Source organism: Siphateles boraxobius, unplaced genomic scaffold (genome assembly GCF_051911475.1).
Source record: "Siphateles boraxobius isolate OS27281-9 unplaced genomic scaffold, OSU_SipBor_1 19, whole genome shotgun sequence".
In the NCBI taxonomy this organism is placed as follows: domain Eukaryota; kingdom Metazoa; phylum Chordata; class Actinopteri; order Cypriniformes; family Leuciscidae; genus Siphateles; species Siphateles boraxobius.
In genome coordinates, this window is record NW_027508799.1 from 4,729,729 (window position 1) to 4,755,000 (window position 25,272).

Sequence of the window (25,272 nt, forward strand, 5' to 3'; positions counted from 1 at the left end):
TTAAGAACATGAAAAACAACACAAAAGTAATATTGACAGCAACGGGGAAAAAAACAGATGTGGATGGGCCGGCACAATAGAGACCGTGGTATCCTCCATAATTTATACGCTGTTGTTCGTGGGTATAACATGAACAAAACACGACAGTTACAATATCATGATTATGGTTAAATAAGACATCTATTATACACAAATTACATTTATTTTCATATTGAATATCACAACATACATTTAACATTCAGTATAGCACATTCAAGTATGACAACTTATACTTTACTATTACTAAATAGACGTGTTTGAAAACTAAAAAACTAAACTGAAACTTACAAAAATTAATAATAAAACTAATAAAAATGAACCTGAAATTTCTAACAAATGTGAAAGGTATATTAAAATAAGAAATTGGAAAAAAATATATTTAAATGCTGAACTAAAATAATCTTGAGATGAACCTGAGGCCTATACCATGAAGCCGGTTTACCTATATATTTTATCAACTATATAAGTAACTTCACAACTTTTCACATACACTGATATAGCATGATATTTCCTTCTTGCTGTGTAACAGAAGAGAGAAAATAATCTTGCTGACTCTCTCACAAGAAGTGTATTGCAGTTTCTCTACGTTTCAAGGCATGTGATTGTATGTTCTCTGCTGATGTCACACTGTCATGTGTCAGGCGCTCCATGATCTCAGGATCAAAGCCTGAATTGACAGAGAAAGTTGATGATCAGTTTTGTCATCCTTTGTTGCTCATCCAACCTTTGTTGGTCATGGTACCAACAAAGCCTGATTGGATTGGTTTGGTTCCCTTTTGAAAAAGCTTTGTCCCTAGAGGAGGCTACGGGGAATGCCTCCAGCATGACCGGTGTCTGAAGCATGAGTCTAAACACGACAATGAACTTGACATTGGCAGGCGGCAGCCTATGATTTCACCACGGTTGCGACCATAAGTGATGAGAGAGATTTGGGTGGAATGCTGTTGACTCTTCAAAGAAGCTTGATGCGCCAGGTATGATGCATTCACGGGACTGACTACAAGAGACCGGTAAGGAACTTTTTCCCTTCTGCTCTCTCCTGATTGATAGTATTTAGCGTTTGCACGAGCGCATTTTGGCTCTAGAGGGAGTTTAAGTATTTTTGGGCCTCTTCTCACTCAGTCGTTATGCTGAGGCATCCTCTTCCTAGAGTTCCGCACAGATAACGTCTTCAAGTAGTTGGCTACTTGTAAGCCTCCTTGGTAAGCTGTTCTGAGTATAGGACGTTGCTAGGCCTCTTCTCGGTTTATTTTTTGTTTTATTTACACTGAACAAAATTATAAACGCAACAATTTTGTTTTTGCCACCATTTTTCATGAGTTGAACTCACAGATCCAATACTTTTTCTATGTACACAAAAGGCCTATTTCTCTCAAATATTGTTCACAAATCTGTCTAAATTGTGTTAGTGAGCACTTCTTGCTGAGATAATCCATCCACCTCACAGGTGTGGCATATCAAGATGCTGATTAGACAGCATGATTATTGCCACAATTGTGCCTTAGGGCCACAATAAAAGGCTGAAAAAAATGATGTGATGTAAAATTAAAATGAAAAAAAAGATGCAGTTTTTAAAAACTTTCTAATTTTAAATCCTGCATTAACTTTTCATATGGTATTTTCATACTAAGTTATAAATTAGTTTTTTTTTATTTAACCTGCAGATCTTTGAGTTAAGCTCATGAAAAATGGGGGCAAAAACAAAAGTGTTGCGTTCATAATTTTGTTCAGTGTATATACTTTGTTGTTTTATGGTATCATCTTCTGTATTTTAAATACATCTCTTAGGTCTGTGGTGAGGCAGAATGAGCATGAAGGGATCATTAGTGATCTGAATGAGATGAGGGGCGGACTGATCCTGTCTGGTGACTGTAGGTAGCACACTTCAGCTTATATCAGTAAAATAGAAAACAAGTCAAAACTGTATGATATAATATAGTTTAATGTATTAGATTTTGTGCTTAAACGTCTGAATTAAACTGTTTTTGACATGCCTAGGTCAGATTCTCCTGGCCATTGTGCAAAATATGACACATACTGTTTGAGGACAGAATCAACAGATTTTAGATCTTCAACACCTGCACGCAAACTCTGACCCATGCGTACAAACATTTTGGAGATGGAGCAGTTTGGCGACACCGATGGTGAGCTGGAGATACATGTCTTTTTGGTCACTTTTACACAGAAAATCTAAGGAAAATTATACATATACATAAAGATAATACAAATATAATTTCACTCACCAAGCATATCACATGAAGCAAATATCCATCCCTTCTTAAATGTCCGCGCCAGCGAGCGCGTTGGGCCGTTTAGTGAAACTGACGCATATATAGCCGTAAATCTTCATTATAAGTCCTAATCATACATACAGTGCATGTTCACAATAGCAGTTTAAATAAATAAAAGAATGATTTAAACTATGTTTTACTTCTGATGTAAACTTTTACATTAAATATGCCATTCTGATTAATGATGCCATTCTGATTAATGGAGTTAAACACTTAAATTACATGAAATCATTATTGAGAAGTTACAACATTTTTTATATAATTTATAAATTTAATAAATAGAAATATTTGTTGTGATGCAATGCTTTCGAAACACTTTTCCTCTGGCATGCTGTGTTTTAATGTTTAACTACGGAGATAATTGATTATCATGATAATAACAGATTGTCTGAGAAAATAGTTTCGTGCAAATAATGCACAACAAGGTCTATCTGTTTCCATTAAAAATATAAATCAATTAGAAATACTCTTTGGCCAGTGGAAAAGATTGTGTAAAATACATTTCAGAGAGTTTTTCTCAATTTGATTTATTTATTAAAAAACAAGCCAAGGATAGGCTACTAAATGATTTTTTTATTAATGTAACTAATGTGACAGCACATCTGCATTTCATATTTTCCTAATGTCTTGTGCCGTTAAACATATTATCACGTGGATGAAAAATCATAAGCAAATGATATGCAGATGAGGATATGCATAGTAAAAGTAGGCGTTTTAAGCTCCATATATGGTTGTTTCGGGGAGGAGACGGATGTGCGCACAATCTTCCGCTGACTGGGATTTATAAAGTGAATTCTGCGCAGGTTCTGGCGTACGCATGGTTTTATAAGTCTGAATTTTTTTTTTTGCGTACGCCATTTTTGGCTTTCTGGTGCACGTACACTTTTAGTAAGGCAAGGCAAGGCAAGGCAAGTTTATTTATATAGCACATTTCATACACAATGGTAATTCAAAGTGCTTTACATAGAAGAAATTAAAATAATCAAAAGAAATCAGAATAATTAAAACAGTTTAGAATAAAAGATAAAATACAGAAATCAGAATGATTAAAACATAAAATAAAATACAGTACAAACAGTCAGACGAACAGTGGCACAGTGCTCATTCAGTAAATGCACAGTTAAACAGATGTGTTTTGAGTCTGGATTTGAATGTGACTACTGTAGGAGCACATCTGATCTCTTCTGGAAGCTGGTTCCAGCTGCGGCTGGCATAGTAGCTAAAAGCGGACTCGCCATGCTTAGAGTGAACCCTTGGTATTTCTAGCCGATGTGATCCTAATGATCTGAGTGATCTGTTGGGTTTGTATTCAGTGAGCATATCTGCAATGTATTGAGGTCCTAGGCCATTGAATGATTTATATACCAGTAATAATACTTTAAAATCAATCCTAAATGTAACTGGCAGCCAGTGTAAAGACCTGAGGACTGGTGTGATGTGTTCATATTTTCTGGTTCTGCTCAGAATCCTAGCAGCAGCGTTCTGTATGAGCTGCAACTGTCTTATGGTCTTTTTGGGAAGGCCAGTGAGAAGTCCATTACAATAATCCACCCTACTGGTGATGAAAGCATGCACAAGTTTTTCTAAGTCTTGACTGGAAACAAAGCATCTAATTCTTGCAATATTTTTCAGGTGATAATATGCTGATTTAGTTATTGCTTTGACATGACTACTGAAACTAAGGTCTGACTCTAGAGACACACCCAGATTCCTGACTTGATTTTTAGTTGTTTGACCCCTAGACTGAAGGTATGCGTTCACCTTGAGAACTTCATCTTTGTTTCCAAACGCAATGACTTCAGTTTTGTCTTTGTTTAACTGAAGAAAGTTTTGGCACATCCAATTGTTTACTTCATCAATGCATTGGCAAAGGGAGTCAATGGGGCTGTAATCGTTAGGCGATAGGGATAAGTAGAGCTGTGTGTCGTCTGCATAGCTATGGTAAGCGATTTGGTTCTTTCTCATTATTTGGCTAATTGGGAGCATGTACAGGTTGAATAGGAGTGGCGCAAGAATTGAGCCTTGAGGGACTCCACATGTCATGGATGTCCACTCAGACTTATGGTCTCCTATACTCACATAATAACCTCTGCCTCCTAAGTATGACCTGAACCATTTTAGGACTATCCCAGAAAGCCCGAACCAGTTTTCCAGCCTGTCAAGAAGTATTTTGTGATCGACAGTGTCAAATGCAGCACTGAGGTCGAGTAGTACCAGCACTGATAATTTGCCTGTATCAGTATTTAAGCGAATATCATTTATTATCTTTATGAGCGCGGTCTCTGTACTGTGGTGCGGTCGGAAACCAGATTGAAAATGGTCAAAGTATCCATTCGAGCTTAAGAATTTGTTCAGCTGATTGAAGACAACTTTTTCAATGATCTTGCCTATGAAAGGAAGATTTGAGATCGGTCTATAGTTGTTTAATATGGTCTTATCCAGATTGCTCTTTTTCAGGAGGGGCTTGACAACAGCAGTTTTCAGGGAGGTCGGAAAACTCCCAGAGAGAAGTGAGGCATTTACCACTTCTAGGAGATCTGCTTCTAAGCTGTGTAACACATTTTTGAAAAAAGATGTGGGAAGTGCATCAAGGGCGCAGGTTGATGTTTTTAGTTGCTGTACGGTTTCTTCCAAAATTTTGCCATCAATTTCTTCGAAATCAGACATAGTGGCTACTTTCTCGTGCTGTTGTCTGATCTGCCTGACACCAGCGCAACTCAAGGATGAGCTGATCACCTTTCTGATATTATTGATTTTCTCAGAGAAGAAAGAAGCAAACTCACTGAGAGCATTTCACTGGGAATCTGGCTTGGGGGGTTTGTCAGTCTCTCTACAGTAGCAAAAAGAGTGCGCGTGTTGTTTATATTGCTGTTTATAATATTCGAGAAAAAAATCTGTCTAGCTTTTCTTAGTTCCTTATTGAAAGCATGGATGCTGTCTTTGTAGATGTTATAATGGACTACAAGTTTTGTCTTCCGCCACATGCGCTCTGCTTTTCTGCATTGTCTTTTCATATTTTGCACTGCTGTTGAGTTTCTCCAAGGTGCTTTTTGTCTGCCACTCTTCTTCCTGACTTTCACAGGAGCAATATCATCAATTACACTCTTAACTTTTGAGTTAAAAGAATCAAGAAGAAAATCAACAGAGTCAGCAGATGTGCTTGGTGTTAAAGATATAGCCTTCATAAATAGTACACTAGTGTTCTCATTTAAGCATCTCTTCTTGACAGACACAGATCTAGCTTCAATGGCAGGAGAGATCAATATATCAAAGAAAATACAAAAATTATCAGACAGTGCTACATCCTTAATAACAATTGATGAAATGTTTAGACCCTTACTGATAAGTAAATCTAGAGTGTGTCCACGATTATGTGTGGCTCCATGTACATGCTGAGTCAGATCAAAAGTTTTTAAAACAGTTTTGATTTCTTTTGCCATATTGTTTTCTGCATTATCTATGTGGATGTTAAAATCTCCAGCAATGGCAAAGCAGTCAAACTCTGAGGAAATTGTTGATAACAGTTCTGTTAAGTTCTCAGCAAAAGCTGGAGAGTATTTTGGAGGCCTGTAAACAATGATAAGTAAAATGCGTGGAGCACCTTTTAACACAATACCCAGATATTCGAAAGACGGGTAATTCCCAAATGATATTTGCTTACATTGATAGACATCTTTATAAAGAGCAGCTAAACCTCCGCCTCTTCTGACAGCTCTGCAGACACTCATAAAAGTAAAGTTAGGAGGGGCTGTTTCATTGAGGACTGTTGCACTGCAACTTTCTTCTAGCCAAGTTTCATTTAGCAACATAAAATCCAGGTTGTATGTGGTTATTAAGTCGTTGACTAAAAGTGATTTATTTTTAAGTGAGCGGATGTTTAAAAGTGCTAACTTAACAGTCTTACTTTTTGTCCCCACAGCAATCTTGGTATGTCGTGTAATAGGCACCAGATTAGATGGGTTTGCTGTACGGCTTTGGAAGGCCTTAGACTTTCTATCATGTAATCGAACAGCAATAGAAAAAGATACAGGCACACTGGGTTCCCGCTTGTTCTGTAAACCTTTGAGAAAGTTATTGTTATCATAGCGGGGACCCGACACATATCACTGAGAGATGGTATCAGTTGTTTTTGGTTCACCTCGAGCCGCAGGAGGAGGGTGTGGGCCCTGGCGCTGTGGCAGAGGCCGAAGAGCTCTCACAGGAGGAGGGGGAGGGCGAGCTGGGCCCGTAGGCTTTGGTGGTTGTGGGGCCTGGCGTTTTTTGGTTGGTATCTGGGGGCTCGCAGCAAAAGAGTGGGATAGTCTAGTTCCAGCATGCACCAGTTGTTCCATTTTCTCTGAGAAGCACAGAAGTGGAGATGCTGGAGAGAGTGATAATGTTTCCGGTGAGAGTGATTTTTGCTCTGGTGTTATTGGAGGCTGTAATATGCTGTCCTGGTTTCCCTGGCTGTTTTCCAGAAAGTCGTCCTTGGGTGCTGTATATTGGAGCAGTGCTGGTATGTCACAGTCTGTCTGTGGTGAGCTCTGTGGGCAGGGCTCAGCTGAGATTGTGTCCGTGAGCAGAGGTTGTTGTGGCTGAGTGGTGTTATCACTGTCCTTGTGTGATGTGTCAACCGCATGTCCATTCAGGGGCTGAAGTGAAATCCTGTGGTCATTCATACTGTATCCAGGTGTGTGTGTGCCATACAGGTTGAGTGGATTGGCACACATTGCAGAAGGATGACGGAGGGAGAAGTAGATATTGTCCTTTAGCACTCTTGAACCAAGTTTTTTTGGGTGGTGGCCATCCTGTTGAAACAGTTGCCTCTGACTCCAGAAAAGATTGAAGTTGTCAATAAAGTTCACTCCTTTTATATTGCAGGTTTTTTGCAGCCATGTATTAAGCCCAAGCAACCGTGAAAACCTGTTTGTTCCTCTTGCTGGGAGTGGTCCACTGATGAATGTTTGAACTTTCAGTCTTTTAAGTGTTTCAAAAAGTTCATTGAAATCCTTTTAAAGAAGTTCCGACTGCTCTTTATGAATATCATTCTTCCCCACATGAATGATGAGTCGATTTGCAGTCTTATGTTTCATCAGAATGTTCTGAAGTTCCCTGTTTACATCAGATGTTGTTGCTTGTGGAAGGCAGCACGTTGTTGTATCCCTGCTATTAATGTTTCTGATTACGGAGTCGCCCACTATCAGAGTCCTGGGCTCGGCTGCACTGTGAGCTGAGTGCCGCTGTCTGCTCGACCTTGAGCCCCAGTTAGCATCAGTGTTAGCTACTGGCTGATTCTGTCTGTGTGTGATCACATTCATCAAATTTGGGGATTCCTCATTCATTAATACTTCAAATCTGTTCTCAAGATGTATAGGCGGTGGTAGGAGACCAGTGTTTGCAGTCCTTGTCAGAGCCGTATTTGGGGTAGAGGATGCTACTGCAGTAATATGTGATGCTCGTGACAATCTGATGTCTCGAGTGCCTTTGGGTCTCGCACCCTGTTTGTGCCATCGATTAGTAAAACGATCGGCTTGTTTCTCTACACTCAGTATGGCCTGTCGAGAAGCACTAGATTCATGGGACTCACCGGCTGTATGCTGAGGACGTCCATGACGAAGCTCTGTTGTGTGTTCCGTCTGGTTTGGTGGTCCCGCAATTAACTTTGTTTCAAGAATTGCAATCCTTTGTAAAAGTCTGTGGCAGTTGGAGCACAAGTAGATTCCAGAGGAGGCATTTTCTTATCCTTATGAATGTAGGCAGTTTTGTTTTCTCTTCCCCGGAATGTAAGCTTTCAGTGGGAGGCTGGTTGAATAAAATAATTCTGCTTTTTTTTTGTAGTAATCCAAACGTTTGAGCACTGTGCTGATTTGCTGAAGTTAAAATTAGGTGATAAAAGGAGATAAAATATAGAAATATAAAAGCGATAGAGCAAAGCGCGGAGCAGTAAGCGAGAGCGTCCGAACAGTAGTAAGGATCCTAAGCAGAGTTTTATAAATGAGGCCCCTGAAGCTGTGGAGGCTAGCTGCTATTAACCACCTCTACTGGAATCAGACGATTTCGGAAAAGTCGTAGCAAGTCTCAAGCTAGCGTGTTACGAAATAAACAAACCAGTTGTTTTCAAGATCAAACCCTCATTAACTAATCAAGTCTAATTAATAACACGACGAAGATACTATGAACAAGAGAGGTGCTTTTGTTTTGAAACTGGATTTTTCAGCTAACTTTTTGCTTAGCTGCTGTTTAACTACTTTTAACCGCAATACCTTATAGGAGAGTTGAGTATGTACAGTAAGCTCATAGTGCATACTCTGACATTCTTGCTGATGTAGAATACATCCGAATATTTCTCGCATACTCAAGATTCACATACTATCCAGTGTGAGTGCACTACATACTCATTTTAACGTAATTTGATTTAAAACAGCCAGAGTAAAAAAAAAAAGATGTGATACAAATCCCACCTCATTGTGATCGTACAATCATGCTTCATCTTAAGAACAAAATGTGTGTTTATGCAGGATCAACTGTAGCAGTTAAACTGGAGAGTGTAGCTACTAGAACAGCCCTGGTAAAGGATGTTCGGCAGTTGTCCCCACAGCATCAGCTTTTCTTTTCCGAAATGCATGGAGAGCTTATCAGGTGATGAACGGTATCTTTCTCTGCCAGAAATTGCCTGAATAGCTTTTCCCCCTCACTACCCTTGATGGAGGGACGGTGAAGGGTTGCGAGGTGTCCCTCCATTGGGACGGTCTGTCATGACACAGGTGCACCTGTGTCTGGCGGCCGCTGCCTTTTGGGGGGTTCCTCGTCGCCCCCTAAGGCCTGTGAATTCTCGTCCATTCCGACGGGCAGAGTTTACAAAGCCTCTGGGCAAGCCGCTTCCTTTTGCGTGCCATGGTGCTGCCACTGGTTTGTCAGGCCAGGGTACCCATGGCATGCACAAGGGTAGCCCAGATCGTGCAATCATTGGTGAGCACTGCACCACTCCCGACCTCGCCCTCCGGGGCACGAGTGTCGTGGCGTGTGCGATCGGTCTGGCCATGTCCACCTTAGTGGTCCGGTAGCGCTATTGTTGACTCAGCCTGGTTGATATGGCGGATGCGGACAAGGTTCGGTTCCTGGTCTCCCCAATTTCCCAGGTTGGGCAAGTCGGCGACGCGGCAGAGAACTGCATCCAACAGTTCTCTGCCGCTCAAGCGCTGACGGAGGTCATTCGGCACATCCTGCCCCGGCGGCCAGCTGCTGCCTCGACCCGCCGCCGGTGGCAGCTCCTCCGGCTGCTCATTGCCGAGGGTGTTCTCCGGCCCCCGCTCCTGCTGGGCCTCTGCAGCAGCCTCCACCCAGGCCTCAGCACGGAGCCGGCCGAAGTAGAGACGCCCAGCCCGCTCCAGGCGCTGCCAAGCCAGGTGGCAAGCGACAGGGATGGATGAGATGCTCTTGGAGTTGGCACGATCACTCCCTCCCCTCGGGTGAGGACCGGGGGAGTATTTGTTTGTGTGTTTGTGTCTGTTCCGCCGCTGGCTCCCCCCCCCAAAAAAAAAAAAAAAGCGGAGCAAGCGGTACCCACACTTCAAATAGAGAGCAAATTCATCTGTTCCTGGGTCCCAAGAGGGCCAGTCTGGCTGGTGTGACCCTGTATAGCCTTACACCCCTCAGCTCCCCCTTGGTCACCAGCAGGCAGCTTGGTGCGTTAGAGGACCCGGTCATCCGCCTTCTCACGCGCTCCCTGCCGCTAGTGGAGACAGGTAAGTGTTGCACAGCACACTAACACCACTCTCTCTACTTTGCTGCACCACCTCAGGCTCGGCTATCCCGCTCAAGTCAGTGATAATCATCACATTAGGTGTTGAGCAGACGTGCTCCTGAAAATCCAGTGATATTCATCACACCTAGTGTTGAGCTGTGCTCCTGACTTGTGCGTGCTTATCTTATCCTGCTGGCGAAGGATTTGATATAGTCGCTCCTCCAGCTGGTATGAAGGCCAGTTATAAACTCGTTCTTCATGCTACTAGGTGGTGGGTTGTGACCATCTTGGCCCAAGATTGGTCTGCAGCTCTTACCTGAAAGACATGTTCTTCAGATCTCTACATTCCGCGCCGCAGGCCATCCTGTGTGTTGCGTGTGAGGGATGAAGTATCAGTACAGAGTCCTTCCCTTCGAGTGCTCCAAAGCCCGTTGGGTCTTCAGGTCAACTGGGAGAGAGTAATCTCGCCCACGGGTTGAGTATCTCTTTTTCAATTTTGGAGATGGACTCGATCCAACACGTCTCTCCAATGAGAGTGTGTTCAGCTGGTGTTGAAGTGAGAAAGGGTCCCACTGAAAGATCTTTCAGAGGCTCCTGGGGCATATGGTAGATGCAGCCATTGGCTTCCTCCATATGATGACCGCTTCAGCGCTAGCTTCACGATCGGGTCCCGAGGTGACCGTGGCAGAGCAGCTCACCCTGTGTGACTATAGTTCCTCCCGGTCTGCTACCAAACCCTCTTCAACTGAGGGGCCATGTACAAAGGGCGTGTTTTAACGGGGGCCTGGGCGACCTTCGACTACACGGGCATTCGTGCCTCGAGTTGTTAGACATTGCAACCGTTGCGCAAGTTTCCCTTGCATGTCACAACTCACCCGTCACCTCCTTCTTGGAGTCAGAAGCTTCTGAGGACGCTTTGTTCCACTCTTCCCGCTCTACTCAATCGTGCCGCCAATGAGCCTCACGACAGTTATAGCCAGGGCAAGTGGAGACTCCATCCCCTGGGTCCAGTTGGGTCATGACCATTCCTCAGTTGCCTCTCTGGTTTCGTCTTCCTGCCAGTGTTTCTGTCCGAGCGGACTACCCTTGGACAGACACTGGCTCTCAGCTGCCCCGGGGGCCCGTAGAAATGCGTTTTCCCAGTGAGCCTCCTAAAAGCAACTGCGACTCATGGTCGCCTTGCGCCTGCTCAAGTCAGTGAATTCATCACACTTCATGTTGAGCAGAAATGCTCCTAAAACTCAGTGAAGTTCATCGCACTCAGGTGTTGAGCAGCAATGCTCCTGTAGCTCAGTGAATTCATCACACTCAGGTGTTGAGCAGTAGTCCTCCTGAAGCTCAGTGAATCTTTTTCGCACTCTGTGTTGAGCAGAAATGCTCCTGTTGCTCAGTGAAGTTCTTTGCACTCAAGTGTTGAGCAGAAATGCTCCTGTAGCTCAGTGATTTTATCACACTCAGGTGTTGAGCAGAAATGCTCCTGAAGCTCAGTGAACTTATCACACTCAAGTGCTGAGCAGAAATGCTCCTGAAGGTCAGTGATCTTCACATCTTGTGTTGAGCAGTGCTCCAGTCTTTTTGTGCCCGTCGCTTGCACCTACGGTGCCAAGTCAGGAGGGAGCAGGTCTTCATAGTTGCCCCTTATTGGCCCAACTAGACCTGGTTCCCATCGACAGCCTTCCTGACTTGCCCTGAACACTTTTTCAGGGACGGGGCACGATGGTACCCGCGTTCTACCCCTGGAGATTCCGGGTGGTCTTACGTCTGAACGCGGAGGTTCAGGTGGCTATCACAGGGACATGTGATAGTTACCATCACTTCTGCGAGCACCCCCTAGAAATAGGTTTAGAACTTTTTAACTTTAGAAGTGGAAACTAGTCGTTGAGTGCGTCTTCTCTCCAGAGGAGATCCTGAAAGCATTCGATCATTTCAATGCTCTCTTTCCTGCAAGATGGGCTGGAGTAGGCCGTTTTCCTTCACCCTCAAAATGATGTTGCCTCGGTGTTTAAATGACGCTCATCGTGATGCAGAAGTATGGAGAAGCACGTCCTGATCGTCAGGTTCCTGAGGAGCAAGGTAATGTAAATCCTTACATCCCTCTTTATCCTCTTGGGCCTTATCTCTGGTTCAACTGCACTGCAGAAACCGCCCCTGACCCACTGCAGGCAGTGAGTTAAAATTCTGTTATATCAGTTCTCCTGCTCGCATGGTCTCTACTAGAGGGTAGGGACTTGCTCGCTTTCAGTCAACGTATTGTGCCTGGAGTTCGGGCCGGCTAACTCTCACAAGCTGAGACCCCGGCTTGGATTGTGCCCAAGGTTCCTACATCTCCCGTATTAGGAGCAGTTGGTGAGCCTGCAAGCGCTGCCCCGGAGGAGGCAGATCCAGCCCTGGCTTTCTCTGTCCGTTCGCTTATAGCATTTAGACGTGTACAGAACGCAAGCCATAGACCTCAGACCAGCTCTTATCTGTTAGGAATTCAGCAGAGAGGGAAGGCTGTTTCCAAGCAAAGTTGGCCACTTAGTGCTTACTTTCATTTCGGTAAAAAATTCCGAGATGCAACATCTCCACTTAGGTGTTGAGCTCCTCTATAATGAGTGTAAAGTGCTCCGCCTGGGCGTTGACAATATGCTTTGCTAAACAGATTCTAGAGTGTGGGACTGGACGACACCTAGTTGAACCGCTGCTTCCCGTGGGCTCCCTTCTCATGAAGCCAGTTTCACCGTGAGCCCGGTTCAAGTGTCGGCTTGCTGCGCCATTCCCCTCCTATGGACTGGATACGTGCGCCCTTCTACTCCAGTTGAGTTCACTTAAATTTGAACCCTGTTGAGTTCCTCCACACCCCTCCGACGTTGGACGTGCGGAACGTCTGGTGTTAGGCCTACCACTTAAGCAGTGTGGAACCTGTGTTAGGCTGGGCCCATATGTTGTGGTCCCTACGGTGACCCCATATGTGTATTCTTCCACGATACGGCTCACTGCGGCGAGCACTTGTCTTCCCTCGGCAGAGTCTCTCTGCCGTCACTGACGGTGAGTGTCCCCCCGTCTTAAGCTGGAGCCACCCCAGTGACATTCCATATGTCGTACTGCCGGTCATCCACCCAGTTCATATGTGTATTCTCCACATTACCTCCCTCCGGTAGGATGTGGCTTCCGCAGCGTCCCTTCCTTCCAATGTACGGGAACGCTTTCCCTGTGGTCCTGTAGGAACAGCAGTGACATCCCTGGCCTAAGCCCTGTCCTTCCCCGCCTTAAAAATTGCGGGGGCATCAGGAGGCTTTTGTCTAGGCACTGGAAGGTGGCAGCTTTAGTGGCGTTTTCAAAGGTTATCCCCATTCAGTCGACGTCGACTACGTCCGATATTTTCGACTGAAAGGGAATGTACTGGTTGCGTATGCAACCCACTGTTCCCTGAAGGAGGGAACGGAGGACGTAGCCCCCTTGCCACTACTGCTGGACCACCGCTGACTCTGGGTTACGCTCGGCTCCTCAGCGAAAAAGCAACTAGTGCGTGCATCCACTTCCGTATTTATACCAGCGCCGCGGGGCGGAGTGTGTGATGCGAATCACGCAAGCCAATTACATTGGCTCGTTCAATAGTACTCGAAGATGATAGGCTCCCTGGCGTGATGCCCATTCAGTCGACGTCGACTACGTCCTCCGTTCCCTCCTTCAGGGAACGGTGGGTTGCATACACAACCAGGACGTTCCTAAATATCATTAAGTAAATCAGACCATGAGTCAGCAATGATTGTGATCTAAACTTTTGTTTCCTTCTCCCAGCATATGCATCAGCCTTCATGGAGTCTCTGAGAGGCTCTGGTCACTACAGGCTCCACGAGAACACACTATTCCACTACACCCGCTCCCCTTCCAGATCCCTCCAGAGGATCAACAAGGATGAGGCTGTTGACGTGTATCTAGCACAGCATTCGTGGTTTAACACACGTTAACGACACATTGGTGTGATACTTGCAAATATATTGGGCACTTATAAGTATATTATAAAGAAAATCTAGTTACTACATTAATTTCCTATACATTGACTCCCAGTGGGGGCTCTAACCTGCTACATGCCACTGTAGGGTATGGACCACTCAGACACACACTAATTATTCATTATATAAAAAGGTCTATGAAACTTCAAAACTAACAGCCCTAATGAACGAACACAAGGGCAGAAACAGTGTCAGGTTACATGGCATGATAAGGAGATATTACGACCTCCGAGGAATGTGGCCACATGCACAAGAGAGAGATACAATGGGAACACAGAAACCCTCTTTAAAACAGACTTTGCTGCATTAATCATAGACTAACTGATCTATAAATGAACATGCATAAAACTGTGATGACTATTGTGACTATTATGTGACTGTGTGACTATTATGTATGGTATGTACCCTGGTATACCACCAACTAACGATCAATGTAACCTCACCTGTATCATGCCTCCTACCTAATTAATCCTCATTTAATGACTCACACTTTGATCTACATCACCTTCTTCTAGAATGCAGTGTGGATGTTATAGCTATCTGAGCATTAATGAAGGTATAACCATGCTTGAGACAAAGCCTCGTAAATCAACTAAGAGCCACTTTTCCCTCTCAGACATGTCACATTACTTATTGGTCAAGTTCAACCCTTGGGGGTGGATTAATTCCAGCCTTTATTAGAGACAGTCCACATGTGACCTCCCTCTCTTAGTTCTTTCATCCAGCCGCAACACTGTTCTGTTGATACTGGGGAACCCCCTCCCCCTCCACGGGGGCCCCAGGGCCCAGCAGGCCTCAATCCAACCAGATATGGACTTAGGCAGGAGAGCGAAGACTCTCTAACAAAGAACCAAGGACAATCTCAGGAGTTTTGGAACAAAGACTCCAACCAACAACGACTCCAATCGCCCACTCTTCCGACTTTCTCACTTCTCCTGGGTGCTCGGCGTGGCCTCAACAGGGCGCCAGGCCTTGAACAAACCAGCCATGCTTTTTCCTGGAACTCTCAACCAACTTCCACTTGACACTGCCGGAACCATCAACGACTTAAATTTTCAACAACTTCAAGAATTGTTCCCACTACAAATGCAAGTATTCAATTCATTGAAATGTGAAAATGAAATTCTGATGGTTCTTCTCATAGTCCCTTTTTCCAGTTTCCAATTTAATCCTATCACTAACCTATTTCTGTATTTCTGTATATATGTGTGTTTAGTTTATTTATGTTTATGATTTAGTTATTAAACTTATGCACTTTATGTATTTGGTTCTGATTCGCTTGCAACACGAAGTCCCTTTACAGTTTGTTCTTGCTACATGCTCAAAACGCTGTACATGCTAAGAAATAATTATTCTTCTGTGGCAAGGGAAGATACCCTTTTCTTAGAATAAATTAATAATCAAAAGAGTTCGTTGTACGAACTGATTCATTGATTGTAATATTGATTTAGCCATGTCAAGTTAATCCAATTAACTGACCCAAATATTCATAATTAATCATAACAAGTTATTATTGATTATTAATATTTCATATAGCTAGGTTCCTTACACCACCTTTATTTCTATTGAGCTTTACACAATACAGATAGTTTTGAAGCAGCTTCAATCACAACAGTAAACAGATTCAAATTCTGCTGTAAAGCAGCTCTGACAAGCCAACTGTGTTGTCATATAGCTCAAGTCAGTTCAGTGTTGATTCAGTTCAGTTCAATAACTGTATAATGTACATAATTTACAGTAGGGATGGGACGGTATGAAAATTTCATATCATGATTATAGTGACAAAAATTATTGTGATTATCATTATTATCATGGTTTTGTTAAAATGAGATGAAAGTGTACAAAAAGAACTGATGCTCACACTGAAAACATCCCAACAAGCTTTATATTTGAAAACCAACAAACAACAAATAAAACAAGCAGCTCTATGCACTTTTTAAAGCAAGATTCTGTGGCATTTCCTTCCTTATAATGACCGTTGTCAATAGCAACTTATTATAACAGCGGACATCCATGTATCACAACGGACACGCGTTCTCATTTCATTCATATAGCCTACAACTTACCGTCTTGCGTCAATTCATTTGCGTCATGGGGATTTAACAGGTGATATTTAAAACATTAATCTCAAAATTCAATATGTAACAAACTGTAGTCTTGTTTGGACTTGTTAGTTCGTCTTTGGCTTAAAGCCACTTCCTGCGAACTTTTTTTCATGGAAGCTTCACAATGTCAAGTGAGTGAGATCAAATATTTCAACTCAAAACAACATTTTGTGCCCAATTATTTCCCGGACGTAGTTTTGGTATTGAGGTCAAGTTAACTTGCCTTGCGTTCGCTACAACAGTGGGTGATGGTCAAACAAGACGACTCGGCAGATTTGAAGTGTTTCCCACTATTGCAGCGACTTTTTTTGTGCATGTTCTGCAGACAGGGTGACCATTCCTTCTCGAATAAATAAAAAATAAAAAAACGCTGCGCGCCTGCGTCAGACTGTTGCTGGCTGGACAGGATTTATGTTATTAAAATCGCGATAATCAAACACAGTTTTAATGATAATGTGTAATGCAAAGATGCTACAACAGGTGCTTTTTAAATCAAATTAACTCATAAAGTCATTTTAAGGTTCTTATACAGAACTGAGGTTTAGCCTACTTCTAGCTTTTCAAAACTTTTCCAAGTTCTTCTTTAAAAAAATAAGTATTTCAACTTTAATTGTCACAAGTTAGTCTGTTTAGTTTCTCATCCAACACGTGAGAAGCTGAGGTGAACAAACGTTCACTGTCTATGCTAGTGCAGGGCTTGGACAGGTACGATAGCGCTCACTCTTATTTGTGCGCCACTTCACTAACGGCTGTTCGCTTGGTATCTGTGCCTCAGACAGGTAGCTCTGCATGACATATTCACGAATGATAATGTAGTCTGTGCACACAGGTGAACTTGCGGAAAAATCGTCCAAAACAAAAAAAAGGCTGGTTGCCGATCGCGTTAGAAGCAAAAACCGTTCCGATTTATGACTGGTCAACCGGTGCATCCCTAATAAGATCTATTGTAATTTCTACATGTTAAAACTAAAATGTCTACAAATACTCTTTAATAATAAAACTTTATAATGTGCAATTGAACAACTTGTGAATTATTTGGTTATAAATCTAAAACCGTGGAGTACAGAGGAAAATAAGAAGAAAAAAAGGCTTACAAAACCAAGAGTGTGGTTTTCGCTTTCATTGGAATGTTGTAATAGACTTACATACAAAAATAATGTTCAAAATGTTTCAATCCAATCTTATAAACGGGTTTCTTGTATACAAACAATACCGGATGCGCATGCATCCAGGAGGCAAAGAAAACGCTATCTGTTATGCAGAGTTCTGTAAAAGAACATTGTAATTAACGTAGATTTCGCATTGTTTGTAATTTCTTGATGACTCAACAATAAACTGCAATTTCAGAGTCGGATCTGTTTGTTTGTGTTTCATATTAATATAACATTATGTAAAACGTCCAACTGCTACGAATCAAAATCCGGACATACTGTGATGCATGTATGAATTATCATGTTAGACTAAGTTAGTAATGTAATAGCCTCTATAGAGCCCGAATTTGCTTTTATATAAGTTAACCTTGTTTACGTTACTTTACGACCTGAAACATATTGTAGCAAGTGGCTCGATTTTAACGACTACGCCACCCCAAGTTAACGGGGAAAACAACCCACATAAAGCATGCAAATACGTTTCACCTGGAAAAGGCAAGAGGCATGGGCTTCCGTACAAAAATGTTTTATTGACGGTAAAAGTTGATCAACAAGGATTTAAAATCGGTAATTCACTTGGGTCATGATTGAATTAACAAAACAAAAAAAACAATACACAAAAGAAATAAACAAGATTCACAATAAATCTCCACAAGATTTACAATAAACCCTCACAACATTCACAATACACCTTCACAAGATTCACAATAAACCGTCGCAGAGGCTGAGGCTTCCAGTCAGGAGCAGGCTAGTGTGCCGGCAGCAGGTCCACCATTAGAAGCACGCCAACCCAACGTACACCCACCAAATTCACTGCAAATAACCAAAAGGTAGTGACACGGCAATAATGAGACTGTAATAACACTCTTAGTGAAACACCTGCACTGAGACAAACAACCAGCCCGCCCTAGGAAGTCCTCAGCTCCTAAAGGAAAGAAAAAGAATATAAAGTAGTAATGAACTAAACAATTTAAGTAAACAAAAAAACAAAACAAAAACATTCAAAGTCAATTTATTGACTTTAACGTGACGAAAACCAACCAAAAAAACAATATACAATGCACCCCAAAATAAAATATAAATACTATAAACAGATTAAAGACAATAAGACAATAAACAAATACACTGACCGCTGCAGGAACACCACCCAGAATTAACTGCAGTACGCACGGGAGTTATTGCAGGCAGACTGGCCAATCAGAATCAAATAATAAATACACGATAAACAGGACAATTTAATTTAACAAAAGAAAATAAACCAAAACACATTCAAGGTCGGTCTATTGACTTAACAGTCCAACGTGACCGACACAAAAAAACAAAAACAAACAATTTACCTTAACCCAAAATAACAAAGTATAAATACTCTAAACACTCGCATTCACACTCAAGAAAAACAATAAACAAATACACTGTGACCGCGGCAGAAACTCACACCAAATACAGAGTTAACTGCAATAACGTTACGCCTGGAAATGATTCCAGGCAGACACGGTCACTCAGACATCAAATAACTAGAAAACAAATCTACCAAAAACAAAAGTAAAGAAATGCCAACTAATAACAAAGAAAAACAGAATAATCCTTCAAGCCCGCATAGACATACCTGACTTAAACGTAACAATGTGGAGAAAGCAGCAGCGTGGCTTTAAAGAGCGAGTGGCGAAGAGAGAGAGAGCGCGCTGTTTAATGCGACTGCTCACTTAACCCGCTTTAGCGTCCACGAAGACCTTCAAAACAGTAAACAAGGGTTACGACTAACAAAGTGATCGACCAGTTACCCGCCCGATAATGCAATGAAACACTATCCCAGTTTACCTACCAGAGAATACGATCGAGATACACTTCAACATATCAAAGAATCAATTAACAGCCTTGTTGACTGCAACAGCTGGTGTTCCGATCAGTTAAGCTGCGAAGCCACACCGATGGAAGCCCTGAAGGCACACCGTACTGAAACAAATTGCCACAACGTAAGTTAGGACAGAAAAAAAAGGAAAGAAACTTCCCACTACGCCCCGAGATGATACCAAGCATACCTGGGAGTAAGCAGCAACCCACGCGCACAAACCCTCAGCAACCCGGCGGCGCACTCCTTCTGTAGTTACAACGAAAGGGGCGGGCTTTCAACCATGACGCACCCCAAGAGGCCTGAATGAATGGTTTATATACCCCAAATGGGCGATTGCTCATTGGCCACCTACCAAATAGTACTGACGTCACACGACTTCACTACATTCTACCCCTTACTTTTGTGTCGTCGCCCCGACGATAAATACAAAGAGAACATCAGTACCAAGGCCTAAACAACCCAGAACTAATACTAGACACTGTCCCGGAAACAGATACCTCATCCCTTACATTTTCCACTGCTCGCGGAAGATGGTGGATGTTAGAATGTTGCCCCGCTGTGGCTCGTCTCGTTCGTCGCACAGCCTCAGCACTATCCCTAGACCGGTCGGAGGGAAGAAAGATGGACGCGCCAGGAAGACCCAAATCCACATCATGCACCAAATTGTTTACAGAAGGCAAGGACTCTACAGAAGGCCCCGTGCCTTCCAGAGGAGGTGGCACTGGTGCTACTGGAATCATGCAAGGTGCCGGTGGTTCTAACACAGCAGGACATACTCCCCCAAGTTGACCTGACACGGCCGGCAAAACCCCTTCTACAGCCACCCAAAGGCCCAATCTCTCCGCGTCCCCCAGTGAGGACAACGGGCTAACTGCGGGGCTATCAGGACATACAACAATTGGGGGGTCCTGCTGTATTCGAGTCTTTATCAGAGAACGATGAACGCGCTTAACCTTTCCCAAATCATCAACGGGTGCAACAGTATACACAGACCCTCCATCTTTTGGTGCCCGCAGTACTCAATGCAACACAGAGCTCCACAGGTCCTGGATTTTATGACGACCTCTCACGCTATGATCACGGAGATAAACCAGTGTACCCTCCCTCAGTGGTGCATCACGAACATGTTGATCGTGCCGTTTCTTATGGTACTCGGCAGCCGCCTTTAAGCGTTCCCTAGCACCCTCAAATGCCACATGCATCCTTGCTCGATGCTCTACGATCCACTCATGGACCCCGCCCTCCCCAGGTTCCTGCACCCTACCCAAAAGAAAATCAACAGGGAGTCTAGGTTCCTGACCGAACATCAGGAAATATGGAGACTCACCTGTGGACTGATGGGGAGTAGTATTATAGCAGAACAAGATCTGCGGAAGGCAAGACGCCCAATCCCTTTTCCTAGAAGCTGGCAGAGTGCGCAGGAGGTTATGAAGGGTTCGATTGAACTGTTCACACTGGCCATTGCCAGCCGGGTGATAAGGCGTAGTACGGGATTTTTCAATCCCATAAAACCCACAGAGTTGTTTCATAAGGGCCGATTCAAAATTCCGGCCCTGGTCGGAATGGATGCGACCCGGAACCCCGAACCTAAAAAACCACTCGGTGACCAAAACTTGTACTACGGTCTCAGCCCGCTGGTCTCTGGTCGGAACGGCAAGTGTGTATTTACTGAACACATCTGTTAACACTAGAACATTCTCATGTCCAGAACAAGAGGGCTCAAGCATTGTAAAATCAATAGCCAAGATCTCGTTTGGCTTAGAGGCCAGGACATGGCCCATAAAACCCCGGCCAAGTGGTTGGGTGTCCTTGGCCAGCTGACACCGCTCGCATTCCCGACACCATTGCGCTACTTCTGCCGACATCCCTGGCCAATAACACCGCTGCCGTATTAGTTCTGTAGTGCGTTCAACACCCTGGTGTCCATGGTGCTGGTGCAATTGGGTCAATACATCACGTTTTAAAGCTACCGGTAAAACCAACTGTAGTACCTCCTCACCACCATCAGGGCGTGACACACGGCGATACAATACCCCATTTTCTTTTACGAGATGATCCCCTTGCCGAAGCAAAGTCAACACAGACTTGGAAAGCTTTTGGCGCTCTGCAGAGCTGGGAAAAGACCCCTGCTCCCAAAACGCCAAAACTCTCTGAATATCAGGATCCGCCTCCTGTAACAAACTCAGGTCCTCCATTGAGAAACTGGGCAACGTGGTGATCACTGCCTGATTGACTTGTACTACTGGTTCTGCCTCAGCTGCCTGCCTTACCACTGCTGGAATAACGGTCCCTGGTAAGAAATTCTCACGTGTCTCCTGAGAAAACTGGTGCTGTCTAGAGAGAGCATCTGCATTCCGGTTGCTTCGTCCGGAGCGATACCGTACCTCAAAGTCGAAGGAGGCCAACTGGGCAGGCCAACGTTGTTCGGTGGCTCCCAGTTTAGCAGATGTCAGGTGGCTAAGGGGGTTGTTATCCGTATAAACAATGCACTTCTGTCCCAATAGGTACTCTCTAAATTTCTCTGTCATGGCCCACTTGAGCGCCACAAACTCCAATTTCATGGAACTATAGTTGGTCATGTTGCGCTCAGTGGGCCTAAGACTGCGGCTGGCATATGCAATAGGGCGCACATTATCTCCGTGTTCCTGCGAGAGGACCGCGCCAAGCCCGCTATGGCTAGCATCCACCTCGAGAATAAAGGGCTGGGAGAAATCTGCATAAGCTAGCACTGGGGCGGTAGTAAGCCTATTCTTCAATCCCTCAAAGCTCACCTGGCACTGCTCCGTCCAATCCCCCCCCGTAAACCCATGAGGAGCCCGCTTCCTAGGTCCCGAACTAGAACACGCCGCCACCAGCTTATGCAGGGGGCCAGCCAATTTTGCAAACCCCTCTACAAAGCGGCGATAGTAGCTAGCGAAACCAAGAAACGAACGCAGCTCCCCCACATTAGATGGACGTCGCCAATCAGCTACAACCTCAATCTTAGCAGGATCGGTTGAAACCCCTTCGGCCGAGATGACGTGACCCAAATACTTTACTTCTCTCTGGAAAAATGCGCACTTGCTTAACTTAACCTTGAGCCCTTCACGTTCCAACCGACTCAGGACTACCTCTAAACGCTCCAGATGTTGAGCTACCGAGGTAGAAAATACCACCACATCATCCAGGTATAAAAGCAAGGATTGACACTGTTGGTCCCCGAATAGCCGTTCCATTAACCTCTTAAAGGTGCATGGGGCATTGCACAGGCCAAAGGGCATACGGTTCCACTCAAAGAGTCCAAAAGGTGTACAGAAAGCGGTCTTAAACCGATCTTTCTCTGTGACTGGAACCTGATTATACCCACTGGCCAAATCAAGGGTCGAAAACCAACAGGCACCACTCAGGGAATCCAAGGACTCATCAATTCGGGGCAGAGGAAACGCATCTTTCCTAGTTCTGGAATTAAGCTGACGGTAGTCAACGCACATGCGTAGACTACCGTCTTTCTTCTTAACCAGCACGATCGGTGAAGCAAATGGACTACAGCTCTCTCGAATGATCTCGGCCTCAAGTAACTGGTTTATATGGGCTTTTACTACCTCATACTCCGATGGAGGTATCTGACGGAAACGCTGGCGAATGGGAGTCTCATCTATTAAAGGAATATCATGGCAGATTAAGTTTGTACAACCAAAATCTCCCTCCCCAGTGGAAAACACAGACTGAAACTTGTAGAGCAAAGCCCTTACCTGACACCGCTCTACCTCGGATAAACTTGACATATCCAATTCCTCAACCTGCTCGAGCACAGTAGATGCCATTTCTGCATTCTGAGCACCCACAACAGCCACAACTGACTGAACTTCAGTAACACCTGTGGGCAAACTCACCACATAAACACTACTCAATGTGCCAATCACGGAACGAGAATAAAGCATCACATCAGTCACGCCAACATTTACCACAGGTATATAGGCAGTCCCCTGGCTTACCTGAACGACCGCCGGGGAGGCTAGCAACCCAGCAGGGAAACGGGACCCAGGAGGTCCAAAAAGGACAGCTCCATTAGAGTATTCATCGGAACAAGTTGCCGGAACAAACTTAACCGTGCCGCCTGGAATACGACAAGGCCTACGGCCTCGAACCCGAACCATACCCATGCGATTCACACTAGTTAGGGTGTTAACATCACTGCAATATTGTAGTGCCTGAAATATGAAACGCAGAGCTTTTGACACGTCTGGCAAATTAAAGAGAGCAGGGCCATGCTTTCCAAAAAGCCCCTGGTAACATCGCTTCAGAACATTCATTCCGAGAACGCTCGGAACCTGATCACACAAGCCACCAGGAGGGTCTCGGACAACAAGAACCCCGCAATTTGAAACAACTTGGCCACAGAGCTCAATATCTAGCTCAATATAACCAAGATAAGGAATTGACAGACCATTAGCGGCACGAAGCTGTAACCACTGACATGACCGAAGTTGTTCCTGACCCAATGGCTCAAAATGCTGCCGAAAACAGCTCTCTGTAATGGTGGAGACCATCAAGCCGGTATCAACCAAACATGATGAGGACAAGAGGACATTAAACGAGACGTAGGAACTAAACCATTTGACAAAGCAGAGCCAATGGACTCCCCAACCGATCTGTGGCTATGCAGCTCGGTGGGCGCTAGTTTTCCGATTGGGCAGAATTGGAAGGCTGCCTACCCCCAGCAACTGGTAACATGGAATGCGGAGCACGTTGGGGAGCTCGCTCCCCGTCGCAATCTCGGGCAAAATGGCCTGGCTTTTGACACCTTCTACAAATTACAGGCCCATTACGAGGAACTCGATTACGCACTTCCGGACCTTGCAATCGGGCGAAACTTTGTGTTAGCTGATTTAATTGCTCTTGCTGTACTTTCAGCATTTCCCTTAATTCACCCAATTCGGACGTTTGAAACGAATTACGGGTCCCCACCTGCGTATCCCCACGTACACCATACTGAATTCCATGTGCCAACGGGACAGATAAACTTCGGGCTCTCGCGCCGCCTGGTATCCCTTCCTGCTCCCATCGAAGGGCGTCGCTCCGCACATCTAACAAAGTGGAATTAGGTTGTCGGCGCACCAGCTGTTTAAGCTCTCGTCTCAAAGTACTATCATTGACGTGTTCAACAAATTGATCACGTAGCACTGTTTCAGTGTTTACCAGAGCATGCGGAGATTGTCGCTTTACCTTCTCCAGGAGGCTCATCAAGACGAGTGAAAACTCCAGAAGTGTTTCCCCCTCCTGCTGCCTCCTAGAGAAGAAAGCTTCTTGCAGGGCTATATATGACAATGAGCACCCATACAACTCACGCAGTGCTTTAATAATTTTCCCCGGATCCCCACGCTCCTCATCCGAACGATATCGTATCTCCTCTCGCGCTTCCCCCTCTAAGTGGTCGAAAAGAAAGAAGGCCTGGTCTGCAGGGGATAAATAACGGGTTCTCATACATGCCTTGGCTTCCTCCACCCATTCATTAATACTCACTCCAGATCTTCCACTAAATTTTGGGCACCTCCTATCTCTGGGCACAAATACAAACCTATCAGTTGCTGGAGTATTGGTACCAGTCAATGGTGGAGGTATGGAGGAAAAGCCTGTAGCAGAAGTGCTAGGTCCAGCAACGCTAGCCCCCTGCAGATCAGACGCCCCCTCCTGTCGCAATCTCTCGTTGTCAGCTCGAAGTTGAGCCACAGGCTCTTTAAGTTCCTGTAATTTTCCCTCCATTATTATAAAATTTATATATATTGTATATACCTTATACTCAACCACAAGGAACGTCACCAAAGGGAGTCAACCCAGAGACTGACGTTTCCAGAGCACACGCTGCTGCTTTCTTCCTACAAAAGAGAAGAGAGAGAAAAAAAAGAAAAAAAAGAAAACAAATACAAATACAAAACTACTATACGGTCCCACGCCTCTGCCAAGAATCCTGTGGAATCCTGCCGACTACGCCACATGTAGCAAGTGGCTCGATTTTAACGACTACGCCACCCCAAGTTAACGGGGAAAACAACCCACATAAAGCATGCAGAAACGTTTCACCTGGACAAGGCAAGAGGCATGGGCTTCCGTACTAAAATGTTTTATTGACGGTAAAA

General features: G+C 44.3%; 2 protein-coding genes across 2 annotated transcripts in view; both read right to left on the reverse strand.

Moving 5' to 3' along the window:
* LOC143741621 (uncharacterized) overlaps positions 1 to 25,272 on the reverse strand; it is a 399,552-nt gene that overhangs the window by 314,179 nt on the left and 60,101 nt on the right. The window lies entirely within an intron of this gene.
* Positions 1 to 25,272, reverse strand: part of LOC143741618 (uncharacterized) — a 548,742-nt gene that overhangs the window by 175,488 nt on the left and 347,982 nt on the right. The window lies entirely within an intron of this gene.